Raw genomic sequence first — 15,892 nt, 5'->3', positions numbered from 1 at the left:
CTCCATTGCTGCACATGGGCTTTCTCTAGTTGCGGTAAGTGGGGTCTACTCTCCCTTGTGGTGCCTGGGCCTCTCATTGCAGTGCTTTCTCTTGTTGCAGAACATGGACTCGGGACACTTGTGCTTCAGTAGTTGCAGCCCCCCAGGCTCTGGGGCTTAGGCTCAGTAGCTGCGATACACAGGATTTAGTGGGATGTGGGTGGGGTCCCGTGCCATGTGGGATCTTTCCAGACCAAGGATTGAACCTGTGTCCCCAGCATTGCAAGTTGGATTCTTAACCACTGGACCACCAGAAAAGTCCCAAGATACTGCTATTTTGAACTATAAACTATAGTTTAATTATGTTTACTATGTTGAAATAAATTAGAGGGAATTAAAAGTACAACCAAGAAAAATCAAATAGCAATGACTGAAAGTCTAGGGTCTAGGCAAGTAACAATAGAGTCTAAAAATCCTGGATATTTTCCTTTGTTTAATTTCACTAGAGAAATTTAGGAACCCTTGACTGCCAGAAAAACCAACAGTAGGGTAACTGGAAGGATTGGTATATGCAGCATGATTCCTGGCTGTAATCACCGTATTGAAATTCACTGTGCTAAAAGTTGGTCAGGGGATGTAGCTCAGTGGTAGAGCACATGCTTTGCATGTATGAGGCCCCGGGTTCAATCCCTGGCATCTCCATATTTTGGGCTTCCCACCTGGCTCAGTGGTAAAGAATCTGCCTGTTAGTGCAGAGGATGCACAAGATGAAGGTTTGATCTCTTGGCTCAGGAAGATCCTCTGGAGTAGGAAATAGCAACCCATTCCATTATTCTTGTCTGGAAAATTCCATCAGCAGAGGAGCCTGGCAGGCTACAGTCCATGGGGTCACAAGGAGTTGGACATGACTGAGTATGCGCATGCACACACACATACACACACATGCCTGCAAATTATAGAGATTGGTAAAGGTTTTAATTTAGAACTGCTGACCTTAGTTAAGCTTCTCAGAACTTTTTTTGATAAAATATACGTAACATAGTATTTACCATTTTAACCATCTTTAAGTGTACAACTCAGTGGATTCTCATTACTTTTTAAGTCTTCTCTTTGTTCTTGATGTTTTGTTGTTCAGTCACTAAGTCAAGTCCAACTCTGCGACCCCATGGACTGCAGCACACCAGGCTTCCCTGTCCTCCACTATCTCCTGGAGTTTGCTCAAACTCATGTCCATTGAGTCAGTGATGCTATCTAACCATCTCATCCTTTGCCTCCACCTTCTCCTCTTGCCTTCAGTCTTTCCCAGCATCAGGATCTTTTCTAATGAGTCAGCTCTGTGCATCAGGTGGCCAAAGTATTGGAGCTTTACCTTCAGCATCAGGCCTTCTAATGAATATTCAGGGTTGATTTCTTTAGGATTGACTGATTTGATCTCCTTGCAGTCCAAGAGACTCTCAAGACTCTTCTCCAGCACCACAATTCAAATGCATCAATTCTTCTGTGCTTAGCCTTCTTTATGGTCCAACTCTCACATCTGTACATGACTACTGGAAAAACCATAGCTTTGGCTAGACAGACCTTTGTAGGAAAAGTGATGTCTGCTTTTTAATAGTCTGTTTAGGTTTGTCATAGGTTTCCTTCCAAGGAGCAAGCATCTTTTAATTTCATGGCTATAATCAATGTCCACAGTGATTTCAGAGCCTAGGAAAAGAAAATCTGTCACGGCTTCCACTTTTTCCCCTTCTATTTGCCATGAAGTGATGGGACCAGATGCCATGATCTTAGTTTTTTGGTGATGGTTTTATAACATGGTGAATATAACCAATACCACTGAATTGTATATTTAAAATTGCTTCAAATGGCAAATTTCACATTATGTGTATTTTACCAGAATAATAAAATATGTAAGAAAAATACCAAAAAGATAAATTTAAAAATCTGGAAATTTAAAAAACATATTTTCAAATGATTGATGGTCAAGGAATAAATCATCATGGAAACTAGAAAATAGATCATACCATTGTAAATCAACTATACTTCAATTTAAAAAGTAAAAAGAAAATATTTGAAACTAAAATATTACAGGTCAAATTTTTTGGCATGCAGCAAAAGTAGTACTTATAGAGAAATAATATATTTAAATAGTGTATTAATGACCTATTGCTATATAAGTAATTGCCCCAAAACTTAATGATTCAGTTTTAGCAGCAAACATTTGTTATCTCTTACATTTAATTTCAAAAGCAGCTTTGTTGAATGGTCCTCAGAATCTCTAATGAGGCTGCAGTCATCTGAAGGCTTGACTGGGGCTGGAGGATGTACTTTAAGTGTCTCACTCATCTTGTTGGCAACTTGGTACATCCTGTTAGCAGGAGGCCTCCATTCCTTTCCTTGCGGATTTCTTCACAGGGCTGATTGGGTTCACACAACCTAGTGGCTGATTTACCCTAGAGCAAACATCCCAAGGTACTGAGGTTGAAGCCACAATGCCTGTTATAATCTAGTCTCAAAGTCACACATCATCACTACTACCATCATAGAAACCAACCCTGATTCATTGAGGGAGGAAACTACTCAAGGGTGTGAATATTAAGTGGCAAGGACCTTCAAGGACCATTAGGAGCTTACTACTAGAAATAGGGAAAAGACTAAAAACATTTTTTCAGGGCCTCCATCATGGTCCACTGGCTAAGACTCCATGCTCTCACTGCAGGAGACTCAGGTTCCATCTCTGGTCAGAGAACTAGATCCTATGTGCTGCAACTGCAGCTAAAGACTACATGCCGCCACGAAAGCCTGCTGCAGCCAAACAAATAAAATGAAAGCATTTTTAAATTAAATTCCAAATATACAAAGAACTGAAACAAATAGGGCAAAAAGTCCAAACCTTTGGCAGAAAATATAACAAAATGTCTTTAAGAACTTTGGCTAAGAAGAATTTCTTAAAGATGTAAATAAATGCAGAGCGTTAAGGAGAAGATTGATGAATTTAGCCACTTTAAAATGAATGGCTTTTCATCAAAGAGAATGCAATGAAAAGCAACCAAACAGAAAAATGGGCAAAATACATTTTTTAAATTTATTTATTTTTTATTGAAGGATAATTGCTTTACGAATTTTGCTGTTTTCTGTCAAACCTCAACATGAATCAGCCATCAGATCAGATCAGTCGCTCAGTCGTGTCCGACTCTTTGCGACCCCATGAATTGCAGCACGCCAGGCCTCCCTGTCCATTACCAACTCCCGGAGTTCACTCAGACTCACGTCCATCGAGTCGGTGATGCCATCCAGCCATCTCATCCTCTGTCGTCCCCTTCTCCTCCTGCCCCCAATCCCTCCCAGCATCAGAGTCTTTTCCAACGAGTCAACTCTTCGCATGAGGTGGCCAAAGTACTGGAGTTTCAGCTTTAGCATCATTCCCTCCAAAGAAATCCCAGAGCTGATCTCCTTCAGAATGGACTGGTTGGATCTCCTTGCAGTCCAAGGGACTCTCAAGAGTCTTCTCCAACACCACACTTCAAAAGCATCAATTCTTCGGCACTCAGCCTTCTTCACAGTCCAACTCTCACATCCATACATGACCACAGGAAAAACCATAGCCTTGACTAGACTAACCTTTGTTGGCAAAGTAATGTCTCTGCTTTTGAATATGCTGTCTAGGTTGGTCATAACTTTCCTTCCAAAGAGTAAGCGTCTTTTAATTTCATGGCTGCAGTCATCATCTGCAGTGATTTTGGAGCCCAGAAAAATAAAGCCATAGGTGTACATATATCCCCTCCCTTTTGAACCTCCTTCCCATCTCCCTCCCCATCCCACCCCTCTAGGTTGATACAGAGCCCCTGTTTGAGTTTCCTGAGCCAAACAGCAAATTCCTGTTGACTATCTATTTTACACATGGTTATGTAAGTTTCCATGTTACTCTTTCCATACATCTCTCCTCCCTCTCCTCCCCTCTCCCCATGTCGATAAGTCCCTTCTCTGTGTCTATTTCTCCATTGTTGCCCTGTAAATACATTTTTCACTACCATTTTTATAGATTATGTATATATGCATTAGAAAATGATCTTTATCTTTCTCTTTCTGACTCACTTCACTCTGTATAATAGGGTCTGCTGCTGCTGCTAAGTCACTTCGGTCGTGTGTGACTCTGTGCAACCGCATAGACGGCAGCCCACCAGGCTCCTCTGTCCCTGGGATTCTCCAGGCAAGAACACTGGAGTGGGTTGCCATTTCCTTCTCCAATGCATGAAAATGAAAAGTGAAAGTGAAGTCTCTCAGTCGTGTCCGACCCTCAGTGACCCCATGGACTGCAGCCTACCAGGCTCCTCCATCCATGGGATTTTCCTCATCCAACTCATTAGAACTGACTCAAATGTGTTCCTTTTTATGGCTGAGTATTAAATCAGATTTATTATATTCTTTGCAGCCAAAGATGGAGAAGCTCTATACAGTCAGCAAAAACAAGACCAGGAGCTGACTGTGGCTCAGACCATGAACTCCTTATTGCCAAATTCAGACTTAAATTGAAGAAAGTAGGGAAAACCACTCAACCATTCAGGTATGACCTAAATCAAATCCCTTATGATTATACAGTGGAAGTGAGAAATAGATTTAAGGGCCTAGATCTGATAGATAGAGTGCCTGATGAACTATGGAATGAGGTTCATGACATTGTACAGGAGACAGGGATCAAGACCATTCCCATAGAAAAGAAATGCAAAAAAGCAAAATGGCTGTCTGGGGAGGCCTTACAAATAGCTGTGAAAAGAAGAGAAGTGAAAAGCAAAGGAGAAAAGGAAAGATATAAACATCTGAATGGAGAGTTCCAAAGAATAGCAAGAAGAGATAAGAAAGCCTTCTTCAGCAATCAATGCAAAGAAATAGAGGAAAACAACAGAATGGGAAAGACTAGGGATCTCTTCAAGAAAATCAGAGATACCAAAGGAACATTTCATGCAAAGATGAGCTCGATAAAGAACAGAAATGGTATGGACCTAACAGAAGCAGAAGATATTAAGAAGAGATGGCAAGAATACACAGAAGAACTGTACAAAAAAGATCTTCACGACCCAGATAATCACGATGGTGTGATCACTGACCTAGAGCCAGACATCCTGGAATGTGAAGTCAAGTGGGCCTTAGAAAGCATCACTATGAACAAAGCTAGTGGAGGTGATGGAATTCCAGTTGAGTTATTCCAAATCCTGAAAGATGATGCTGTGAAAGTGCTGCACTCAATATGCCAGCAAATGTGGAAAACTCAGCAGTGGCCACAGGACTGGAAAAGGTCAGTTTTCATTCCAATCCCAAAGAAAGGCAATGCCAAAGAATGCTCAAACTACCACACAACTGCACTCATCTCACATGCTAGTAAAGTAATGCTCAAAATTCTCCAAGCCAGGCTTCAGCAATATGTGAACCATGAACTTCCTGATGTTCAAGCTGGTTTTAGAAAAGGCAGAGGAACCAGAGATCAAATTGCCAACATCCGCTGAATCATAGAAAAAGCAAGAGAGTTCCAGAAAAACATCTATTTCTGCCTTATTGACTATACCAAAGCCTTTGACTGTATGGATCACAATAAACTGTGGAAAACTCTGAAAGAGATGGGAATACCAGACCACCTGATCTGCCTCTTGAGAAATTTGTATGCAGGTCAGGAAGCAACAGTTAGAACTGGACATGGAACAACAGACTGGTTCCAAATAGGAAAAGGAATTCGTCAAGGCTGTATATTGTCACCCTGTTTATTTAACTTCTATGCAGAGTACATCGTGAGAAATGCTGAGCTGGAAGAAACACAAGCTGGAATCAAGATTGCCAGGAGAAATATCAATAACCTCAGATATGCAGATGACACCACCCTTATGGCAGAAAGTGAAGAGGAACTAAAAAGCCTCTTGATGAAAGTGAAAGTGGAGAGTAAAAAAGTTGGCTTAAAACTCAACATTCAGAAAACGAAGATCATGGCATCCGGTCCCATCACTTCATGGGAAATAGATGGGGAAACAGTGGAAACAGTGTCAGACTTTATTTTTCTGGGCTCCAAAATCACTACAGATGGTGACTGCAGCCATCAAATTAAAGGACACTTACTCCTTGGAAGGAAAGTTATGACCAACCTAGACAGCATATTCAAAAGCAGAGACATTACTTGGCCAACAAAGGTTCGTCTAGTCAAGGCTATGGTTTTTCCTGTGGTCATGTATGGATGTGAGAGTTGGACTGTGAAGAAGGCTGAGTGTCGAAGAGTTGATGCTTTTGAAGTGTGGTGTTGGAGAAAACTCTTGAGAGTCCCTTGGACTGCAAGGAGATCCAACCAGTCCATTCTGAAGGAGATCAGCTCTGGGATTTCTTTGGAGGGAATGATGCTAAAGCTGAAACTCCAGTACTTTGGCCACCTCACGCGAAGAGTTGACTCATTGGAAAAGACTCTGATGCTGGGAGGGATTGGGGGCAGGAGGAGAAGGGGACGACAGAGGATGAGATGGCTGGATGGCATCACCGACTCGATGGACGTGAGTCTGAGTGAACTCCGGGAGTTGGTGATGGACAGGGAGGCCTGGCGTGCTGCAATTCATGGGGTCGCAAAGAGTCAGACACGACTGAGCGACTGATCTGATCTGATTGTTACATTATGTATATGTACCACAGCTTCTTTATCATTCATCATCTGTCAGTGGACATCTAGGTTGCTTCCATGTTCTAGCTATTGTAAATAGTGCTGCAGTGCACAATGGGATACATGTGTCTCTTTCAATTTGGTTTCCTCAGGGTATATGAGTAGGAGTAGGATTGCTGGGTTATATGGTGGTTTTATTTCTAGGTTTTAAGGAATCTCCATGCCATCTTCCATAGTGGCTGTATCAATTTACATTCCCACCAACACTGCAAGAGGGTTCCCTTTTCTCCACACCCTCTCCAGCGTTTATTGTTTGTAGACTTTTTGATGAGGGCCATTCTGATCCGTGTGAGGTGACATCTCATTGTAGTTTTGATTTGCATTTTTTTACTAATGAGCGACTTTGAGCATCTTTTCATGTGTTGTTAGCCATCCGTATGTCTTCTTTGGAGAAATGTCTGTTTAGGTCTTTTCCCCACTTTTTGATTGGGTTGTTTGTTTTTCTGGTATCGAGTTGTATGAGCTGCTTGTATATTTTGGAAATTAATCCTTTGTCAGTTGTTTAATTTGCTATTATTATCTCCCATTCTGAGGATTGTCTTTTCACCTTGCTTTTAGTTTCGTTTGCTGTGCAAAAGCTTTTAAGTTTAATCAGGTCCAACTTGTTTACTTTTGCTTTTATTTCCATTACTCTAGGAGGTGGGTCATAGAGGATCTCGCTTTGATTTATGTCATCAAGTGTTCTGCCTATGTTTTCCTCTAAGAGTTTCAGTTTCTGGTCTTACATTTCGGTCTTTAATCTATTTTTAGTTTATATTTGTGTATGGTGTTAGGAAGTATTCTAATTTCATTCTTTTACATGTAGCTGTCCAGTTTTCCCAGCACCATTTATTGAAGAGATTGTCTTTGCCCAGCAAAAGACATTTTACAGGTTCTTCTGTCCATGGAATTCTCCACGCAAGAATACTGGAGTGGGTAGCCATTCTCTTCTTCAAGGGATCTTCCCAACCCAGAGACTGAACCCAGGTCTCCCCATTGCAGGCAAATTCTTTACCATCTGAGCCACCACAGAAGCCTAGGCTGTTCATAATATCTCCATTTTCTTTGCAGACTTCTATGATTTCATTTTTCTATTGCCATGTTTTGCAGTTTTATAAAATTTAAAGCTTTCTTTACAAATTGAAGTACTGTTAATTTACAATGTTGTGTTAATTTCAACTCTACAGCCACGTGATTTGGTTTTATATGCATTTTTTTCAGATTATTTTCTAGTGTAGATTATACAAGAAAAAATTTAAGCTTCTATTTGTTCTATATACTTGAAGCAGACACAGTTATCTCAGAAGGTTCTGAATGACAATATTGATAATAGGGAGATTGTACGGTATGGGTCATTTCTCTTTGGCCAGTGTCCCAAGTATATTCCACGAATTTTAGTCTCATTAGATGAGTCCCAAAAAAGGGAGTTCTTAGTTAATTAAACAAAGGAAGTGTTTCATATCATAATTCTCCCTTGAAGAGTCACAGTGCATGTCAGCATCATGAGGCTCTAAGAAGTCTGGTATCAAACAGAGAAGTCTGTTCAACTTTGCTTCACCTAGCACTTCCCAAGCTTGTCAGACCTCTTTCCTGTGACATTTTCCATAATATCTGCTAAATAGTTCCCCTCAACTAGCAATGCCTTCTTGGAATAGTTTTATGGACTAAACAGGATATTTTTTCCCAAATTTACTTACAAAATAAATGTAATGTTTTTTAATACATCTTTGGGGATAAATTTGGAGATGGCAATTTTGTTACACTGTTACAGACCACATTACGGCTAGGCTCCCCTGATTACCATTACTCTTCTTTTTTAGAACAACACAAATTTATTATGTCACGGTTCCCATGAGTAAGGAGTATGGGTACAGGTTAACTGAGTCATCTGCTCAGTATCTCACAGTGTTGAAGTGGGACACAATCAAGGTGTCCAAAAGGGATACAATCTCATCTGAAGTTCACTGAATGTCGGCAGAGTTCAGTTCCTTATGGTTGTCGGCCTGAGGTCCTTGCTTTCCTGAGGGTTTCTGTCATTATTCTTGAAAATGGAGAGTATATTAATTATCTATTGCTATATAACAAATTACCCCCAAATTTAGTGGCGTAAAACAACAATAAACTATTACATCTCACAGTTCCTATGGGTCAGGAATGCAGCAGCACTTTGGCAGGGAAGTTCAGAATCTTTCATGAGGTTGCAACTGAGACGTCAACTAGAGTTGCAGTCGTCTGAAAGCTTGACTGGGGTTAGGGATCTGCTTCCAAGTGGGAAAGTTGGTGTCAGCTGTTGGTAGGAGGCCTCAGTTCCTTTCCATGTGAGTATCTCCCAGAGTTACTTAGAATCTTCATAAAATAGTGATTTGTTCCTCAAAAGCAAGTTTCCCAAGAGACTAAAGCGGAAGACATACTTTATGACCTACACGCAGTAGGTTCATACTATCACTTCGGGAGAATTCTAAAGATCTCACAAGTCAGTCTTTATTAAATGTGGAGGGGAAGAACACAAGAGAATGAATATCACAAGGCCAGGAAAGTTACTGAGAGTAAATCTTAAATATTCCACCTCCCATACATGCACAAAAAGTAATTATGTAGTTTAAGAGGTGTTAACTAAATTATTAACAAAATTATTGTGACAATCATTTTGCAATATATGGTGGTGGTTTAGTTGCTAAGTCATGTCCAACTCTTGTAACCCCATGGACTCTAGCCTGCCAGGCTCCTCTGCCTGTGGGATTCTCCAGACAAGAATACTAGAGTGGATTGCCATTTCCTTCTCCAGGGGATCTTCACAACTCAGGAATCAAACCCGGGTTTCCTGCATTGCAGGCAGATTCTTTAACAACTGAGCTATGAGGGAAGCCCTTGCAATATATATGCATACCAAATTATCAAGTTATATCCCTTAAGCTTGCACAGTATTACATGTCAATCAGCTCTCAATAAAACTGGGAAATTTTTTTTTCTGAAAAAATATTCCCTTGTATAGAATTACTATATTTTATCCATATATCAATTGATGGACACTTGGGGTGTTTAATATCTTTTGGTTGCAACATTTTTAAAATAACAAATAAATAAATATCAAAAGGAGAGGATTATTGGGTACCATCTTGGAGCCTAGCTACCAAAGTTGTTGGACTATATTGAAAACAAATATTTCCCTCTCACCTCAGTCTATGACATAATAATCTGGAAAATAATATGTACATACAATTGAATGGGACTAAAGAATAAAGAATATTGAGAGTTAATGAAAGTGTCTTGAATTTTCTTGGCAAGTTACTATTGCTCCAGGATTCCTTGAAGTTCTGTCTTGATTACACCTTGAAAGATGGCTCTGTCCTCATTTTCTATCAGATTATTTATAAGCAAAAATGGATTCCATCTATTCTACATTTCATTCTTTAAGTGAACCATGTTCTCTAAGTTTGTGGTTGAAGAATCAAAAACTAAAACAAAACAAAAAAGACTTCTCCTAGACTGATAGGATGAAAGTTACATGCAAAATGGAATATAGTAGAAGATACTTAGGAATTCAAAGTTTATCAATATCTCAGTGAGGGCATGCATGCTAAGTCGCTTCAGTCATTTCCAACTCTTTGCGACCCTATGGACTATAGCCAGCCAGGCTCCTCTGTCCATAGGATTCTCCAGGCAAGAATACTGGAGTGGGTTGCCATGCACTGCTCCAAGGGATCTACCTAACCCAGGGATTGAACCCATGTCTCTTACCTCTCTTGCATTGGCAGGTGGGTTCTTTACCACTAATGCCACCTGGGAAGCTCTATTAACATGCTCAAGCAAATTAAGCCTAATAGTCCTTTCTTATAGGAGACTCTGTGCTTGTGTGTTTAAGGAGAAAAAAAAACAAGTATAAATCAAGGTCAATTAAAAAGATTTCTATAAATTTTTCTGGAAGAGGCTTTATAGTATTTTCTCATTTAGATCATTTGCTTAAATATTTTGAAGTAAGTAAAGAACTAAGGACCATTTGGTTGCAGAACATTTAGACTGTTCCGACTAATGCAATGTTTCTTTTTTTTTTTTTAATATGGAACACTTCATGAATTTTTGTGTCATCATTGAGCACGAAAATCATTGAGCATCATTCAGGCCATGCTAATCTTCTCTGTATTGTTTCCATTTTAGTATATATACCGCCAAAGCGAGCATCATCTACCTATTTACCTGAATTCCACAGATTTCATGCCAGCTAAATGAACTTGAAATTTAGTTTGTCTTGGAGAAGCACTTTCTGTGGCAGGGCTATGTTATTTCATCTTAAGCCTGCACATCCCCATGCGAGTTCAACAAGCAGACTGAGAAGTGTTATTTCTGTTCAGCCTTGTTTGCCCAGGCCACAGCATCATGTTTGTTTCCAAAGGTGTTCAGATTCTGTAAAACCAAGTGTTAGAAAAACTTCAAAAAGAATGAAATCCTCACAAGATCAGATGGACTAAAGCGTTCCAGATAGCAACTATATAGAACTCACAGCAGTAATTCACTTGAATTTGAAAAATGTATTCCATAGCTCTCACTGTCAAATAACAAGGAGAGCTATGGAATAAAACCACTGTTACGATGAAGAGAGTTGAAGAGATCAAACAGAAATGCCAAGCTAAATTTATAATGAACAAGTTGAAGAAAAATAAAAAACTACGTAAAGTTCAGAACATTAAAGCAGTCAAGCCAAGCATCCATCTTATCTGGGCCCTTCTTTCAGGTGAAGGAAAGTAGCAGGAAGACAAAAAGGTACAGAATTTACAACAGGATGTTGACATGGAAGATGTTTCTTAAAACTCTTACTGCTTGAAACCATTTCTTTAAGTGAATCTGGAAATCTCCTATGGAGGCATAGAACTTCTAAATTATTGATTTTTTTCACATAAGATCACTCAGAAATGGATGAAAGTACTTCTCTCCTACATCGTTATCTGTGGGACAGCGGGTAGTATGGATGCATCTCAATATTAAACCTTCACTGAGAGATACACTTCTGTAATTCATGAAAATTATGTGTGTAAATACAGAAGTGAACTGTGGACACAAAATGGCCATGCCATTTGGTTGATGGCAGTAGACAGCATTTATGTAGTTCAGTCCAGTTCAGTCGCTCAGTCGTGTCCAACTCTGCGACCCCATGGCCTGCAGCACGCCAGGCCTCCCTGTCCATCACCAACTCCTGGAGCTTACCCAAGCTCATATCCATTGAGTCAGTGATGCCATCCAATCATCTCATCCTCTGGCGTCCCCTTCTCCTCCTGCCCTCAATCTTTCCCAGTATCAGGGTCTATTTTCAGTGAGTTAGTTCTTCGCATCAGGTGGCCAAAGTATTGAAGCTTCATCTTCAACATCACTCCTTGCAATGAATATTCAGGACTGATTTCCTTTAGGATTGACTGGTTGGATCTCCTTGCAGTCCAAGGGACTCTCAAGCATCTTCTCCAACACCACAGTTCAAAAGCATCAATTCTTTGACGCTTAGCCTTCTTTATGGTCCAACTCCTACATCCATACATGACTACTGGAAAAATCATAGCTTTGACTAGATGGACCTTTGTTGGCAAAGTAATGTCTCTGCTTTTTAGTATGCTGTCTAGGTTGGTCATAGCTTTTCTTTCAAAGAGGAAGCATCTTTTAATTTCATGACTGCAGTCATCATCAGCAGTGATTTTGGAACCCCAAAAATAAAGTCTGTCACTGATTCCATTGTTTCCCATCTATTTGCCTTGATGTGATGGGACCTGATGCCATGATTTTAGTTTTTTGAATGTTGAGTTTTAAGCCAATTTTTTCACTCTCCTCTTTCACTTTCATCAAGAAGCTCTTTAGTTCCTCTTCACTTTCTGCCATAAGGGTGATATCATCTGCATATTTGAGGTTATCGACATTTCTCCTGGCAATATTGATTCCAACTTGTGCTTCATCCAGCCCGGCATTTCACATGATGTACTCTGCATATAAGTTAAATATGCAAGGTGACAATGTACAGCCTTGATGTACTCCTTTCCCAATTTGGAACCAGTCTCTTTTTCCATGTCCAGTTCTAACTGTTGCTTCCTGACCTGCATACAGATTTCTCAAGAGGCAGGTAAGATGGTCTGGTATTCCCATTTCGAAGAATTTTCCACAGTTTATTGTGGTCCACACAGCCAAAGGCTTTAGCATAGTCAATGAAGGAGACATTTTTCTGGAATTCTCTTGCTTTTTCTATGATCCAACAGATGTTGGCAATTTGATATCCAATTCCTCTGCCTTTCCTAAATCCAGCTTGAACATCTGGAAGTTCACAGTTCACATACTGTTGAAGCCTGGCTTGGAGAATTTGGGGCATTACCTTGCTAGTGTGTGAGATGAGTCCAATTGTGTGGTAGTTTGAACATTCTTTAGCATTGTCTTTCTTTGGGATTGGAATGAAAACTGACCTTTTCCAGTCCTGTGGCCTCTGCTGAGTTTTCCTAATTTGCTGGCATATTGAGTGCAGCACTTTCACAGCATCATCATTTAGGATTTGAAATAGCTCAACTGGAATTCCATCACCTCCATGAGCTTTGTTCATAGTGATGCTTTCTAAGGCCCACTTGACTTCACATTCCAGGATGTCTGACTCTAGGTGAGTGATGATCACACCATCGTGGTTATCTGGGTCATTAAGATCTTTTTTGTATAGTTCTTCTGTGTATTCTTGCCATCTCTTCTTAATATCTTGTGCTTCTGTTAGGTCCATACCCTTTCTGTCTTTTATTGTGCCCATCTTCGCGTGAAATGTTCCCTTGGTATGTCTAATTTTCTTGAAGAGATCTCTAGTCTTTCCCCATCCATTGATTTCCTGTTTCTTTGCATTGATCACTTAGTAAGGCTTTCTTATCTCACCTTGCTATTCTTTGGAACTCTGCATTTAGATGGATATATCTTTCCTTTTCTTCTTTGCCTTTCGCTTCTCTTCTTTTCTCAGCTATTTGTATGGCCTCCTCAGACAACCATTTTGCCTTTTTGTATTTCTTTTTCTTGGGGATGATTTTGATCACAGCCTCCTGTACAATGTTATAAAATCCATCCATAGTTCTTCAGGCACTCTGTCTATCAGATCTAATTCCTTGAATCTATTTCTCACTTCCACTGTATAATTGTAAGGGATTTGATTTAGGTCATACCTGAATGGTCTAGTGGTTTTTTCCTACTTTCTTCAACTTAAGTCTGAATTTGGCAATAAGGAGTTCATGATCTGAGCCACAGTCAGTTCCCAATCTTGTTTTTGCTGACAGTATAGAGCTTCTCCATCATCAGCTGCAAAGAATATAATCAGTCTGATTTCGATATTGACCACCTGGTGATGTCCATGTGTAGAGTCATCTCTCGTGTTGTTGGAAGAGGGTGGTTGCAATTTATGTAGTAACTAATGACAAATTCATGACAAGCAATATATAAAATAAAATTTTCTTTGCAGTAAAATATTCCCTTAATGTTCTAGAAAGGATAAATCAAGGAACTAGCAATCTGTATGATAACTACCCTCAGGCAGTATCTCCTCTTTTGATTTTACTATTTCCAATTTTGGTTTATTAGCATCTTAGAAGAACATAATGGTTTGATATATTGAGGCCTAATTATGTTGGACTGTTTTGATCTGGCTTGAGTATTAATATTATAGTAGGCATTTGTGAATATTGGGGATCAGTTGAATAGTCTGTTCCTGAAATAGCACTATATAATTTCCACTTTGGGAAATACTTAATTCTTTTTAAAAAAATATATTTAATTTATTTTATTTGGTTGTATTGAGTCCTGGTTACAGCATGTGGGATCTAGTTCCCTGACCAGGGATCAAACCCAGGCCCCCTCCATTGGGAGCATAGAGTCTTAGCCACTGGTCCACACAGGAAATCCTGGGAATACTTAATTCTTAGTTGAGACTCCTAGTAGAATAAGCTTTATTTTCCCAGGACTCCAGTACCTATTTAAATTTTTTTTTTTTAATTTTTAAAACCTGGTCATTGTTTTTGAATTGCATATATGGGCAATACATTATAGATTATTTTCACATAAAATTGTTTCTAAAGTGAAAAAAAGGAAAACAATTTAGTCTTTCTTAGCTACAAAACAAGAAACGCTGGGCTGGAAGAAGCACAAGCTGGAATCAAGATTACCAGGAGAAATATCAATAACCTCAGATATGCAGATGACACCACCTTTATGACAGAAAGTGAAGAGGAACTAAAAAGCCTCTTGATGGAAGTGAAAGAGGAGAGTGAAAAAGTTGGCTTAAAGCTCAACATTCAGAAAACGAAGATCATGGCATCCGGTCCCATCACTTCATGGGAAATAGAAGGGGAAACAGTGGAAACAGTTTCAGACTTTAATTTTTGGGCTCCAAAATCACTGCAGATGGTGACTGCAGCCATGAAAATAAAAGATGCTTACTCCTTGGAAGGAAGTCATGACCAACCTAGATAGCATATTCAAAAGCAGAGATATTACTTTGGCAACAAAGGTTCGTCTAGTCAAGGCTATGGTTTTTCCTGTGGTCATGTATGGATGTGAGAGTTGGACTGTGAAGAAAGCTGAGGGCCAAAGAATTGATGCTTTTGAGGTGCGGTGTTGGAGAAGACTCTTGAGAGTCCCTTGGACTGCAAGGAGATCCAACCAGTCCATTCTAAAGGAGATCAGCTCTGGGTGTTCTTTGGAAGGACTGAGGCTAAAGCTGAAACTCCAGTACTTTGGCCACCTCATGCGAAGAGTTGCCTCATTGGAAAAGACTCTGATGCTGGGAGGGATTGGGGGCAGGAGGAGAAGGGGACGACAGAGGATGAGATGTCTGGATGGCATCACCGACTCGATGGACGTAAGTTTCAGTGAACTCTGGGAGTTAGTGATGGACAGGGAGGCCTGGCATGCTGCAATTCATGGGGTCGCAAAGAGTCAGACACAACTGAGCGACTGAACTGAACTGAACTAGCTACAAAAAGCAGGCTTTCTGGACCATAAGGCTAATTATGATGCTTATTTCATTTAAAGATCATGTACAGAAGACCTAAGTAGACATTTATCCAGAGAAGACATACAGATGGCAAATAGCCACATGAAAAGATGCTCAGCATCTCTAATTATTAAATAAATGCAAATCAAAGCTGCAATAAGGTACCACCTCACACCAGTCAGAATGGTCATCACTAAAAAGTCTACAAGCAACAAATGCTGGAGAGGGTGTGGAAAAAGAGGAACCCTCCTACTGTCTTGGTGGGAATG

At 39.9% G+C, this 15,892-nt stretch overlaps 1 non-coding gene and 1 pseudogene across 1 annotated transcript; one reads left to right on the top strand and one right to left on the bottom strand.

Moving 5' to 3' along the window:
* Positions 1 to 609: 609 nt before the first annotated feature.
* On the top strand, positions 610 to 681 carry TRNAA-UGC (transfer RNA alanine (anticodon UGC)). Its single transcript has one exon. It is a non-coding gene; the product is annotated as a tRNA-Ala (tRNA).
* A 10,010-nt stretch (positions 682 to 10,691) lies between these two features.
* Positions 10,692 to 10,819, bottom strand: LOC129656673 (uncharacterized; annotated as a pseudogene).
* Positions 10,820 to 15,892: the final 5,073 nt, after the last annotated feature.

Source organism: Bubalus kerabau, chromosome 6, assembly GCF_029407905.1.
Source record: "Bubalus kerabau isolate K-KA32 ecotype Philippines breed swamp buffalo chromosome 6, PCC_UOA_SB_1v2, whole genome shotgun sequence".
NCBI classification, from domain to species: domain Eukaryota; kingdom Metazoa; phylum Chordata; class Mammalia; order Artiodactyla; family Bovidae; genus Bubalus; species Bubalus kerabau.
The sequence above is the reverse complement of the archived record's forward strand: the minus strand, read 5'-3'. Positions and strand labels throughout refer to the sequence as shown.